The 12,977-nt window shown below is 33.5% G+C and overlaps 1 long non-coding RNA gene across 1 annotated transcript; it reads right to left on the reverse strand.

The window, feature by feature from the left end:
* Positions 1-2,688: 2,688 nt before the first annotated feature.
* LOC128651504 (uncharacterized) lies at positions 2,689-4,072 on the reverse strand. Its single transcript, XR_008401101.1, has 3 exons — positions 3,946-4,072; positions 3,156-3,227; positions 2,689-2,917 (listed from the first exon to the last, which is right to left on the reverse strand). It is a non-coding gene; the product is annotated as an uncharacterized LOC128651504 (long non-coding RNA).
* Between the last annotated feature and the right edge of the window lie 8,905 nt (positions 4,073-12,977).

Below are 12,977 nucleotides of genomic sequence, written 5' to 3' on the forward strand. Positions count from 1 at the left end.
CCGTTCCCAAAAAATGAAGTGTGGTCAATAATTTAACAATTCCTGGTATTGCTCTATTTCTCCTTGTTCTAGGATCCAAATCATCTTTAAATAATTCATAAAGGGTAATTATAACTGATTTGTTAAATCGAAATCTTTGAAATACAATATCATCAGGCATGTCACTTAAAAATTGTCTTTCTCTGTATGTTCTGGGCCTGTATACCCTGTGTGTCCTCATGGTTGTTGTTTCTGAAATTAATCCTTGAGATTGTTCAACATCATTTTCATTCAAGATTTCTATCCTATTTGTATGATGTGTTATCAACCTCCTTCTTCTCCTTTGAAATCTTCTATGTTGAAATAATGTATAATATATATATTCTGCCATCTGTAATAATAAATATTAAATAGAATTGTAAATTAAATATTTTATTAAATTTAAAATCATATATTTCGAAATAATTTTCGTAAACTTACCTTCGTAAATATAATTTCGCGCACTTTTTTGAAAATTACGTCAAAATATTTATAGTCTCCCTAATTGCTTATTACGACGCTCTTTGATCACGTAATGTTTGATCATTGCACATTTTGTAATAAAGTTTTGCATTGAAAACATACGCAATCATCCTTCGCTATTTCAATATAAACTTCGTAAATGTGTTTGTGAATATTCGTAACTGCAATCGTTACGTAATTTGACATTATAAAAGTCCACTTTTTATGGCGCGAAATTCTCTATGCTACTTTCAGGAGTAAACTTAAAATTCGATTTTCATTTCCAATAGAAAAATAAGTGTATTTAAATTACGAAAATATTAACAATGGTAAGTACATATAATCCACCATATTATATATATTTATTGTATATGTTATTTTACATTTACTTTTATTTATTTAAAGAAATATGACATTTAATGGTAATGTTATTTTAATAAAAAGACATTTAAAATGTATTCATAGGTTCTACCAACTGGAGTATCATCACAAAATAGTGAGTCTGGTAGAAACCCTGCATTCACAGAAGATGAAAATCTGGTATTAGCACAGCAAATGCAAATGTATTATGATAAACTGTTTGGATCCATGGCTGCAAAAACTTCTAATTTTGAAAAGAATTCAATATGGGAAAAAATTTCAAAATCTGTATCAGCTGTAGGTGTTAGGCCCAGATCAGTGACCAAATGCAAAAAAAGATACTCTGATTTAAAAATTAAAGTTAAAGCAAAAATGGGAAAAGAAAAAACTGAAAGAATGAAAACAGGTGGTGGAACATATGTACCAATCACATACTCTGATTCTGAAAAAATAATTAGAGAATTAATCCCAGCTGCAATGGTTTCTGGAGTTCCTGGACTTACTAATATTGGTGTAAGAACAGGTAATTTTTATTTTGTTTCTGGATAATGTAATTTTAAATATGTATGTGAAATAATAAATATAAAATAAACCAAAAAACATTTTTTTTTTTTTAGTGGCAGAAGAACAAAATGAAAGCTCACAAGAAAATCTTGAGACACCATCATTGGATCTTAATGAATCTAATATTAATGAAAATGAAATGTTGGATAATTTAGAATGTAATATAACTAATAAAGAAATAAGTATTGAAAGTGAACTACCACCCAACAATATATCATCTCAAAATGAAATACCAATAAATGTAGTGTTGGATTTATCACAAGCCACATTTTCAAATAGTAACATAGAACAGGAGGAGGAAAACAACAATAGCAATGAAGCTGAACATACAATAATTTTTTTAAAAAATGAAAATAATTCATTACCATCAGAAAATGAGAACAATCCTGAGGACAATGAATTTTATAAGGATGTTGGTGAATTTAGTTATAAATTAATACAACATAATGATTTATTACGCGACAGACTTGAGATTATGAATAACACAATGCTTGAATTTAAGGAAGAAATAGTTAAACAAAATCATGCTATTAAAAATTTAAATGATTCTGTTGAAAAAAGTAATACACATTTGGAACACATTAGTGAGTCCTTAAAATCAATAGCTCAGTCAATGATTTTATTATGTCAAAAAATGATTGTACTAATACTCCTTTAAATTTAAATGTTAGGTCTTCAGAAAATCCTGAAAATTTAAATTCATTTGTAACCGAATCAACCAATTTAGGTAATTCAGATATTGATGGAATACATTCTGATGTTATAATTTCTGATGGAAAAAGAAAAGGACATCAGAATTCTGATGGTAATCTTCAAGCTAGTAAAAAACCAATAAGAAAATATAGAAAAAGAAAATAAATTTAATATGTGTATATTATTATTCTTTGAGTTAAACATAGTAATTTAAAATAAATGAAGATAAAAAACTTGTAAAATATTAGTAACTTTTATTTTTGAAAAATATTAAAGGGACAGTGCACACAAATATGCAGACACATGTGTATTATAAACTAATATAAGTAAGAACATGATTTGATAATGATATATACATCCATGTTCAATAATTATATATTCATACTTGTGAACACCCCACACTGAAATCATAAATCAAATGTACACGTCCCTTTAATACATGTGTGAAAATATGTAATGTGTTGTATGGTGTATAAATCTAACAAATAAAAAGACCAATTGTAAACATTCTTTTTATTAACTTTCTAAACAACAAACCAAAAAACAAACATAAGATATTAATGTGGATGATAAAATGGTCCACCACGTGTTTTAACCCCAGAATAAAATGCCCTTCCCTCCCACCTTCTTTCTCTGAACATTAGAGCACGCTGTTCTTTTTGATTTTCAATCACTCTGGTTAAAAGTCTTCTTACTTTTTGATTGTGAAGTCTTTTTTTTTTTAAATTGTGAAGCATAGAGTCTTTTAAAATGGTGAGATTGTTGTTTATATTCTCTATCAAAAGACACATTTTATCCCATTTATTCTCTTCCATTTTTCCTGTTAGACATAAAACAAATATCATATTAAACTACATTACAATTGAATTGCACTAAGCACATATTTAAAATATTGTTATGATAAAGAAAAAAATAAAAAAGGAATTGATAGTTCATGTGTTAAAAATAAAAACTGTGACAATTTTATTTTTACATTTAATATAAAAATGCACACACATATAAGTGACATTCTTTATTAACATACAAATTAACATGGTAAGGTGTAAATGAATACATACCTTGTTCATGTGGTTGAGAATCTTCTCCATTGGCAGCATCAACCACATTTGTACTAATTTCATTTTCATCATCTTATAAAAAAAATAAATGAAATTATTTAGAAACATATTTATATATTAATTTCTATATTACAAGTATTGAATATAAAATATTGTGCATCCATTAATGTATAACAAATCCCTTTTATGGAGGCATAATTAATAACCATCCATTACAAGTGCTTTTCACATTATTTACAAATCTGAAGCCGGTTTTTGGGGTTAAACTTAGCAGATGTAAGGAGATATCCTAACATGTTATAGATCAGGGGATTTACATATTGGTCTATAGGGAACTTTGTCATATAAAAAAATGAATATATATTAAAAAATATAACGCTTAAAGGGACACTGAACACACTCATAGAACATGCAATTTTAAGAAAATATCTAATTTACTCCGATTATCAAATTTTCATAATATTCTTGCTATCTTGATTTGAAAAAGAAGGCATGTAAGCTAAGGAGCCAGCAATTATTTTGGTCAGCAGTTGTTTATTTGTGTGTGAACTTATCCAACAATCAAGAAGAACAACCCAGGTTGATTGCCAAAAACCTACATTATAGCTTTTCGAATAAAGATAGCAAGAGAATGTATAACATTTGATAATAGGAGTAAACTAGAAAGTTGATTTTAATTGCATGCTGTATCTTATTCACAAATTAAAGAATGTGGGTTCATTGTCCCTTTAAATTGATGTTTAAATTTACATGCTAAATGATTATAAAATAAAAATATCCACATATATACCGGTAATGATGAATTCAATATTTTGAATTGCTGGATTTTCAAATTGTTCACTTCCACATGCTGCCTCAGTGCTTTCAGCAAGTAATGCTGGTGATGTAGTAACTTCTTGCACTAAATTAAAATAAACTTGATGTAATTTTTTATAAGGAACATGATATGTTAACTAAATAAATAAAAAAATTAAATATTACCTTCATCCACATCCTCAGAATTATTTTGCTGTGAAACATCACTTTCTGGGCCAACAGAGACATCTACATGTTCTTCACACAAGGGAGAAGTCTGGGAAGATGATGCTGAAGTCGACTGTTGCTCAATGTCCACATTAGGGTTTACAGACATTAAAAGTTTAATAAATATTCTTTCATATTTTAAAAATCGCCTCCTCCTCTTATTCTTTCTTTGAACTTTCCTTTTAATGTCTGCAACCCTTTTGCGACATTGAGCAACAGTCTTTATATGTGTGGCATTTAAATTAACCATTTCAGCAATATCTTCCCAGATTGCATCCCTTGTCTTTAAACTAGTGTCACGCCTCTGTGGTCCAAAAAGCATGTCATAGTTTGGCTCCAGAGCAGATACAAGGATTTCATTCTCCACAACTGTAAACCTCTCAGCAACCATTTTCAAATATCTCATCAACTGCCTCACAGAATAAAATATGATATCTATATAAATATACATGTAACCAGAGTAAAATGTAAAATACGCTGTGATTGGAGAATATTAAGGAAGTACTCATAAATATGCGTACATAAATGTATTGCAAGGTATTATGGTAACAGAAATAATATAACAATAAATATGATTGGTTAACAAATATTGCACATTGAACATTGTTTAAAACATATACGCAATTTCGTAATAAGACAAATGAGTGAAAATATCTAAATAAAGAGCGTAAAAATATTTATTGTACGATTTAAATAAAAAAGAATAACAAAATATAACCAGAACAGTAAAAGCAGAATTCATTGCGAAGGAGAGTTTCATTGCGAAGGAGAGGGCGTAAAATGGGCGTTCCATGGGCGTAACCTGAGTAAATCTCGCAAGTTTCACAGATATGTTACGATGATATAAAAACATACGCCATACGAATCGCACATTCAACTCACATACATATCTCGCCAGACATCCTTTGGCGAAATAACATGAATAACATTATTTACAATATTTATTTCATTTTAAAAATAATACGATATAACGTATTTAGACAATATACTATAACTGTAGTTTTACATTTTGAAATATGCAAACACAAACTGAAATAAAGTGATTCATTAAAATTACGAAGCGACGCAATGATATATGGAAACCCATTTCGAGGGTCGTGAAATGATATAAGGAGGCGAAGTCTATAGTTTACTATGGACAGCTTATCGCGTAACGTATTGTTTACAATGGACTGCCCACTTTATACGATCATTACGCAAGGCGTGAAATTTGCGAGAGTTGCGAGACAGAAATACACATTTCTCGCCGCAAATTACGAACTTTCAATCATCGAGGCCTCAGTCTTCTTCCCACTGTTATTCCATCAAGGTATATAGATATAGCTTGCTCCCTATCCCATATAGTGCAACATCAGTATTGAAATAGGGTATCTTTTTCCTCACGTAATTAAGTGATAAAAAACATTTGTCTGTATTATAATTATATTGCTAACTGGTAATTCTTACATATTCTCATAATTGAGCTATTGGTAAAGTTTAATATATTTAAAATATTCTTTTCCTTTTTATTTTTTAATGGGTGCAGAATCTTTGTTTAACAGTTATTAACATGAGTAATTACTAACAATGCATCACACTAGGGGTTAAGGATTTAGAGGGAGTGTCTTTGCCATCTGCTTGCATTTGCATAACTAATGGATAAACCAATCAGCTTTGCCCTTAGGGTATATACATGTTCAGTATTATATTGTATATAGGTCACAGATGAAGGCATGAGCCGAAACGCGTCTGACCGTTCCTCTCTACATGTAGTCTGTTTTATATATTTTTTTAATAGCTTTCCATGTTTTTGACCCCAATAAAGGTGTTTTTTTGTAACTTCCACTTCAGCTCTGCTTTTTTGTATTTTTTGCTCAATTACATAGCAATGTCTACATATAACAATATAAGACAGTGACAAAATAAAAGCAGGTAACGCCTGTTCATCTATAAATATAGGGGATCACTTTTAGGTTTCAAATGGTATATCTCTTTTCTATAGCAGTATTAGCTGTAAGTTATGAAGCACTATAAATGCCATGCTGTCTCAGCCGCTGACAGCACAGTAAAGCACAATGGTGGGTGTCAGTATGTCGTTTTAACATGTATTTGAGAGCATTTAATCCTTCCTCGTGGGGAATGCTAGAGTATAAAGAAAATACTATGGTGAGCAATGTGTAATAGCTGTGCCATTTGACTTTGCTTAGTTGTTGAATAAGATGTGTACTTTCGCGTATGTATCCTGGTAAGGACTGGACTATGGGTTGGATAACATTATCCAGCCAATCTCCCACTCTTTCACATAGTGACCCTCTGCTGGCCACAGTGGGTCTGCCTGGTGGATTAACCAAGATCTTATGGATCTTGGGGACTATGCGAAAGGTGGAAATAGTGGGATAGTCAATAAGGCAGAAATCTGCTAGTTCCTGTGTGAGTAGACCTTCTTCTGTTGGCGTATCTAGCAAGGTGTGTAGCTCTTTTTTGTATTTCTCTGTAGGATTATACGTTAATTTCAAATATGTTTTGTGTCAGTCAATTGGGAAAGTATCTCTTTTCTGTAGTCAGTTTTATTGAGTAAAACTATAGCTTCCCCTTTGTCAGCTGGGGTTGCAACTAAGTCCTGGTTGTCTATTAGTTGTTGATTAGAACAGGTGAGGGGAGCTATTATATGTCTAGAAATAAGTGTAGAGATAAGTAAATATATATATATTACTGGTGTCTGTAGAATAAAAGTGAATGTCTATATAGACTGACAGATATATATACTTTCGCTTAGTATAAAACAATACTATGGGGTAAGTTTAAATTAGAAGATGTGTTTGTAGTTAAAGGGACACTGAACCCAAATGTTTTCTTTTCTAATTCAGAAAGAGCATGCAATTTTAAGCAACTTTCTAATTTGCTCCTATTATCAATTTTTCTTCCTTCTCTTGCTATCATTATTTGAAAAAGAAGGCATCTAAGCTTTTTTTTTTGTTTCAGTACTCTGGACAGCACTTTTTTATTGGTGGATGAATTTTTCCACCAATCAGCAAGGACAACCCAGGTTGTTCACAAAAATGGGCCGGCATCTAAATGTACATTCTTGCATTTCAAATAAAGATACCAAGAGAATGGAGAAAATTTGATAAATTTTGATAATGATAGGAGTAAATTAGAAAGTTGCTTAAAATGTCATGCTCAATCTGAATCACAAAAGAAAATTTTTGGGTACAGTGTCCCTTTAAACGTAACTCAGTGAGATATGCAAGACTATGTAAGAAAATAACTTCAAAAAATGCAAGAATTAACCTAAAACAATGTAAAATTTAAATAAGTACGTTTTTAACCTCTTAAGGACATATGACGGAATTTTTCCGTCATAAAACAATTGAGCAAACTGAAAGCTGTGTCCTTAAAGGGTTAATACAATATTGCAAATAACAAGAATTAGCAAAAAATAAAAGTAAATATTCGATATTAAAACAAGGTTGTATAAGATATGATACAATAATGATTCATGTGAGCTCAAACGATGATTCATTTAAAAAGAGATTAATCTTTGTATAAAAGATTACTTTGTTATAAAATGTCTTTAATGCCTTAAAATTGGTGTATCACACTGCAGTGGATTATAACAAAAATAGATAATGTCACTTAATAGCCGTCTTATTTTTAGACACCACTATGGTAATGTAGGTAGATGATATCTTAGGTAAAAACAATGAATAAAAAGTACCTTTGGGTGTACTGTCTCACACTACTACTTTTAGCTTTTGTTGAGAAAGGACAGAGTTTTATGTCTGCCCTCCAGATTACTTGCGTGTTTTGAGATAAGCTTTATTGAAAGAAGGGATGATCCAAGGGGGTATATATAATACCAAATGATGTAGAGGTGCTATTAGTAATAGCTGTGGATCTGGAGTATTCATGTTGTCCGTTCTTAACGTTTCTTTAGAAGATCCAAAATGGAGAAATGATCCGAAGAGGTATATGCAATACCTATGGTGAAGAAGTGCTATTAGTTATAGCTGTGGATCCTGTGACAAGATGATGTCTGCAAAACCTTCTTAAGGTGACGAAGTCCCAGTGATTTGGTTCAATGTGGGATACGTTCTTTTGCAGGACTGTTGTTTTTGTAGTTCCCAAGTTGGAGTGATCTGTGTGGACTTGTTAGCAACTGACATCCGTTGCAAGGTTTATAGTTAGAAAGACGTTGCTAAAGTCTGTAGCTGGAAGCTGTGGCTGATGTGGGATGATCTGTGTATCTTAGTTCATAGACACTGCTTGTGACTTTGAGCCGTTATCAGCTTGCATATCTGGTTATGTTGCTGGCGGCAAGTAAATAATTAGAAGCGGCTATCTCAAAAACAGTCTGTGCCAGCTCGGGTAAATAAACTGTGTAATCCAAACACAGTATATAGTAAGAGTGTGGGCAGCTCTACGCGTTTCAGCCGTAGCCTTTATCAAGATGCCCAAAATGACTTTTAGTTACACTTATAAAGGGTAAAAGTGTGATCCTATTGGATGTTGGTAATTAAGTCTTAGCCAATGGGATAACTTTAAAATTCAAACTAGCGTGGAATGATAGTGGGTTAGGGATGGAAATGTTGATAAACAAAATTTGTTGATCATATTGTAGATACACCAGTTTTTCGAACAGTAAATACACCATAAATTATATATCACCTCATTTTCACATTGTATGAAAACCTTGATGATTAGATATAACAGCTGCATTCCACGCTAGTTTGAATTTTAAAGTTATCCCATTGGCTAAGACTTAATTACCAACATCCAATAGGATCACACTTTTACCCTTTATAAGTGTAACTAAAAGTCATTTTGGGCATCTTGATAAAGGCTACGGCCGAAACGCGTAGAGCTGCCCACACTCTTACTATATACTGTGTTTGGATTACACAGTTTATTTACCCGAGCTGGCACAGACTGTTTTTGAGAAAGCCGCTTCTAATTATTTACTTGCCGCCAGCAACATAACCAGATATGCAAGCTGGTAATGGCTCAAAGTCACAAGCAGTGTCTATGAACTAAGACACACAGATCATCCCACATCAGCCACAGCTTCCAGCTACAGACTTTAGCAACGTCTTTCTAACTATAAACCTTGCAACGGGTGTCAGTTGCTAACAAGTCCACACAGATCACTCCAACTTGGGAACTACAAAAACAACAGTCCTGCAAAAGAACGTATCCCACATTGAACCAAATCACTGGGACTTCGTCACCTTAAGAAGGTTTTGCAGACATCATCTTGTCACAGGATCCACAGCTATTACTAATAGCACTTCTTCATCATAGGTATTGCATATACCTCTTCGGATCATTTCTCCATTTTGGATCTTCTAAAGAAACGTTAAGAACGGACAACATGAATACTCCAGATCCACAGCTATTACTAATAGCACCTCAACATCATTTGGTATTATATATACCCCCTTGGATCATCCCTTCATTCAATAAAGCTTATCTCAAAACACGCAAGTAATCTGGAGGGCAGACATAAAACTCTGTCCTTTCTCAACAAAGTTTGCCACTCGCTAAAAGTAGTAGTGTGAGACACTACATCCAAAGGTACTTTTTATTCATTGTTTTTACCTAAGATATCATCTACCTACATTACCATAGTGGTGTCTAAAAATAAGACGGCTATTAAGTGACATTATCTATTTTTGTTATAATCCACTGCAGTGTGATACACCAATTTTAATGCATTAAAGACATTTTATAACAAAGTAGTCTTTTATACAAAGATTAATCTCTTTTTAAATTAATCATCGTTTGAGCTCACATGAATCATTATTGTATCAAATCTTATACAACCTTGTTTTAATATCGAATATTTACTTTTATTTTTGCTAATTCTTGTTATTTGCAATATTGTATTAAAAACGTACTTATTTAAATTTTACATTGTTTTAGGTTAATTCTTGCATTTTTTGAAGTTATTTTCTTACATAGTCTTGCATATCTCACTGAGTTACGTTTAACTACAAACACATCTTCTAATTTAAACTTACCCCATAGTATTGTTTTATACTAAGCGAAAGTATATATATCTGTCAGTCTATATAGACATTCACTTTTATTCTACAGACACCAGTAATATATATATATTTACTTATCTCTACACTTATTTCTAGACATATAATAGCTCCCCTCACCTGTTCTAATCACTTACCTCACTGACAACTGTTTGGAGGAACTTTTGTCTTAATGTTGGGTTTAGAGCTCTCTTAAAAATCACATATTTTATATTTTAAGGTGCACTCACTCCACCCTGTTTTGTAATAATGTCTATTAGTTGTTGTAATGCTTTCCTTTCACTGCTTTTTATTTTATTTTATTTTTTGTATAGATTTGTTTCTTTCATGTTTTTTTTTAAACATTTTTATTGAAAATTGTTGTTATACAATGGTGTAAAAGCAACTTACAGCAAAGGTTACATTATAATGTGGCAAGAAAAACACAACATAGACAATAACTCTACACTGATTTAAATAATCAGTCATTAACTCATAAATCAATTTGAAGAATATTGCATATCAGAGAGATAGTCCTTATTGTATAGTGATCCATAAGGGTCCTTGGAATGAGAAAAAGAAAACATTCTGTTGTGCCTTTATAAAGATACATTACTCAATTATCAGCAAAGTCATAACTGTCAGTTGTATCTTCCTTTGTGTCAGTCATGTGTTGTATGAAAAGTGAATTTAAAAGAGAGAAATAGCTGGGGAAGTGGACAAGGAAAGGTGGATAAGGGAAAGTGCCACTTTAATCCAATTTAATGTATATGTTTTAGGTCTGGTATTCGCTAAACTTGGAGTCTGCCCCACAGGTCCAAAAGCTCTTAATTATATTCCAGCTTGTTTATTTTTAGATAGTGGAAGCATTCAAGTTGTAATATATCTGTAGTTTGTTAGTGCCATTCGCAGAGCATATGTATTTTGCTGGATTTCCAGTGTTTAGGAATTAATTTCTTGGCGCTATTAATCATTATAAGAAAAATTGTCATGTTTTGGTTTCCTCTCATTGCACCTTTCAACAATTACAACCCATCTCTTCCCTCACATTTTCCTCATTCGAAACCCACACGATTCGCTTATTCTCTCCCCTCACTATACGTGTTGCAGTCATATACCGACCCCCTGGCTCATCAACTCAATTTCTAGATCACTTGACTGCCTGGCTACCATATTTCCTTTCCTCAGACACCCCTGCCGTCATTCTTGGCGACTTCAACATCCCTCTTGACAATCCCACTGCCTCTTCTGCAAAACAACTTCTGCAACTCACTTCCTCTTTGGTTTGTCACAATGGACTGATTCTCCCACTCACAAAGACGGTCACTCCCTTGACCTGATCTTTAGCTATCGATGCACTCTCTCAAACTTCACAAACTCCCCTTTTCCACTTTCTGACCACCATCTCCTCACTTGCAACATATCATCCCTCCCTACAACTCTCCCTCCTTCTACTCCTCATACCAAACTTCACAGAAGCATTATATCATTAGATCAGCAACAGCTTACTAATTTCCTTGAACCTCTCCTCTCATCCTTCTCCTCCTTTTCCTGCCCTGACCAATCTATCTGCCACTATAATTCCACCCTTACATCCGTCCTTGACAATTTGGCCCCTCTTACCATAGCTTGGAAATCACACACTCATCCTCAGCCCTGGCATACTCCTCTGACACTGTACCTACGCAGATGTTCCTGTACTGCTGAGTGGCACTGGAGAAAATCTTGATTTTCTTCATTACAAATTCATCTTGAACTCCTACTATTCTGCCCTTAATCTCTATAAGCAACATTACTTCTCAACTCTTATCTCTAATCTGTCTTCAAACCCAATACGTCTGTTCTCCACTTTCAATACTCTTCTTCGCCCACCCCCACCTCCTAATACAACTTCTCTGTCAGCTCAAGACTTTACCAGCCACTTCAATAACAAAATCCACTCTATCAGCAACTAAATCAGCTCTCAACATAATTCCATTCTCTCACCCCCTCAAACGCTTTTAATCAACCACAATTCACATAGCCATAAACTTAGCTCTTTCTCCCCTGTTATTGAGGAAGAGGTTTTGGCACTTATTCTGCGCTCTCACCTCACTACCTGTCCCCTTGACCCTATACCATCTCAGCTACTCCCCTCCCTCTCTTCTACCCTTACCCCTAAACTCACACATATTTTCAACCTCTCCTTCAACACCGGTATATTTCCCTCATCTCTGAAACATGCACTGGTCACACCTATCCTCAAAAAACCTTCCCTTGATCCAACCTCTCCATCCAACTTCCGCCCTATTTCCCTCCTCCCTCTTGCCTCAAAGCATTTCAAAAAACTTGTATATGCACGCCTATCCCATTTCTTTACATTAAACTCCCTCCTTGACCCACTGCAATCTGGATTTCGTCGCCATTACTCCACAGAGACAGCAATTGTTAATGTTACCAATGACCTACTTACAGCAAAATCAAAAGGCCACTTCTCTCTGCTTATCCTCCTTGATCTGTCCACAGCCTTTGATACTGTTGACCACCCTCTTTTGCTCCAAACTACCTGTCTGTCTTCCTACCTGTCAAACCGTACCTTTAGTGTAGCCTTCTCTGGGGCCTCCTCTGCCCCGTCACCACTTTCTGTCAGAGTACCGCAAGGCTCTGTCCTTGGTCCCCTTCTATTCTCAATTTACACGTCATCACTAGGTTCCCTAATAAAGTCCTACGGTTTCCAATATAATTTGTATGCCGACGACACCCAAATCTACATCTCTACACCAGACCTACCCAGTGTCACTAACTTTCTTTCTCACAT

The sequence above is a fragment of the Bombina bombina genome, chromosome 3 (assembly GCF_027579735.1).
Source record: "Bombina bombina isolate aBomBom1 chromosome 3, aBomBom1.pri, whole genome shotgun sequence".
In the NCBI taxonomy this organism is placed as follows: Eukaryota; Metazoa; Chordata; class Amphibia; order Anura; family Bombinatoridae; genus Bombina; species Bombina bombina.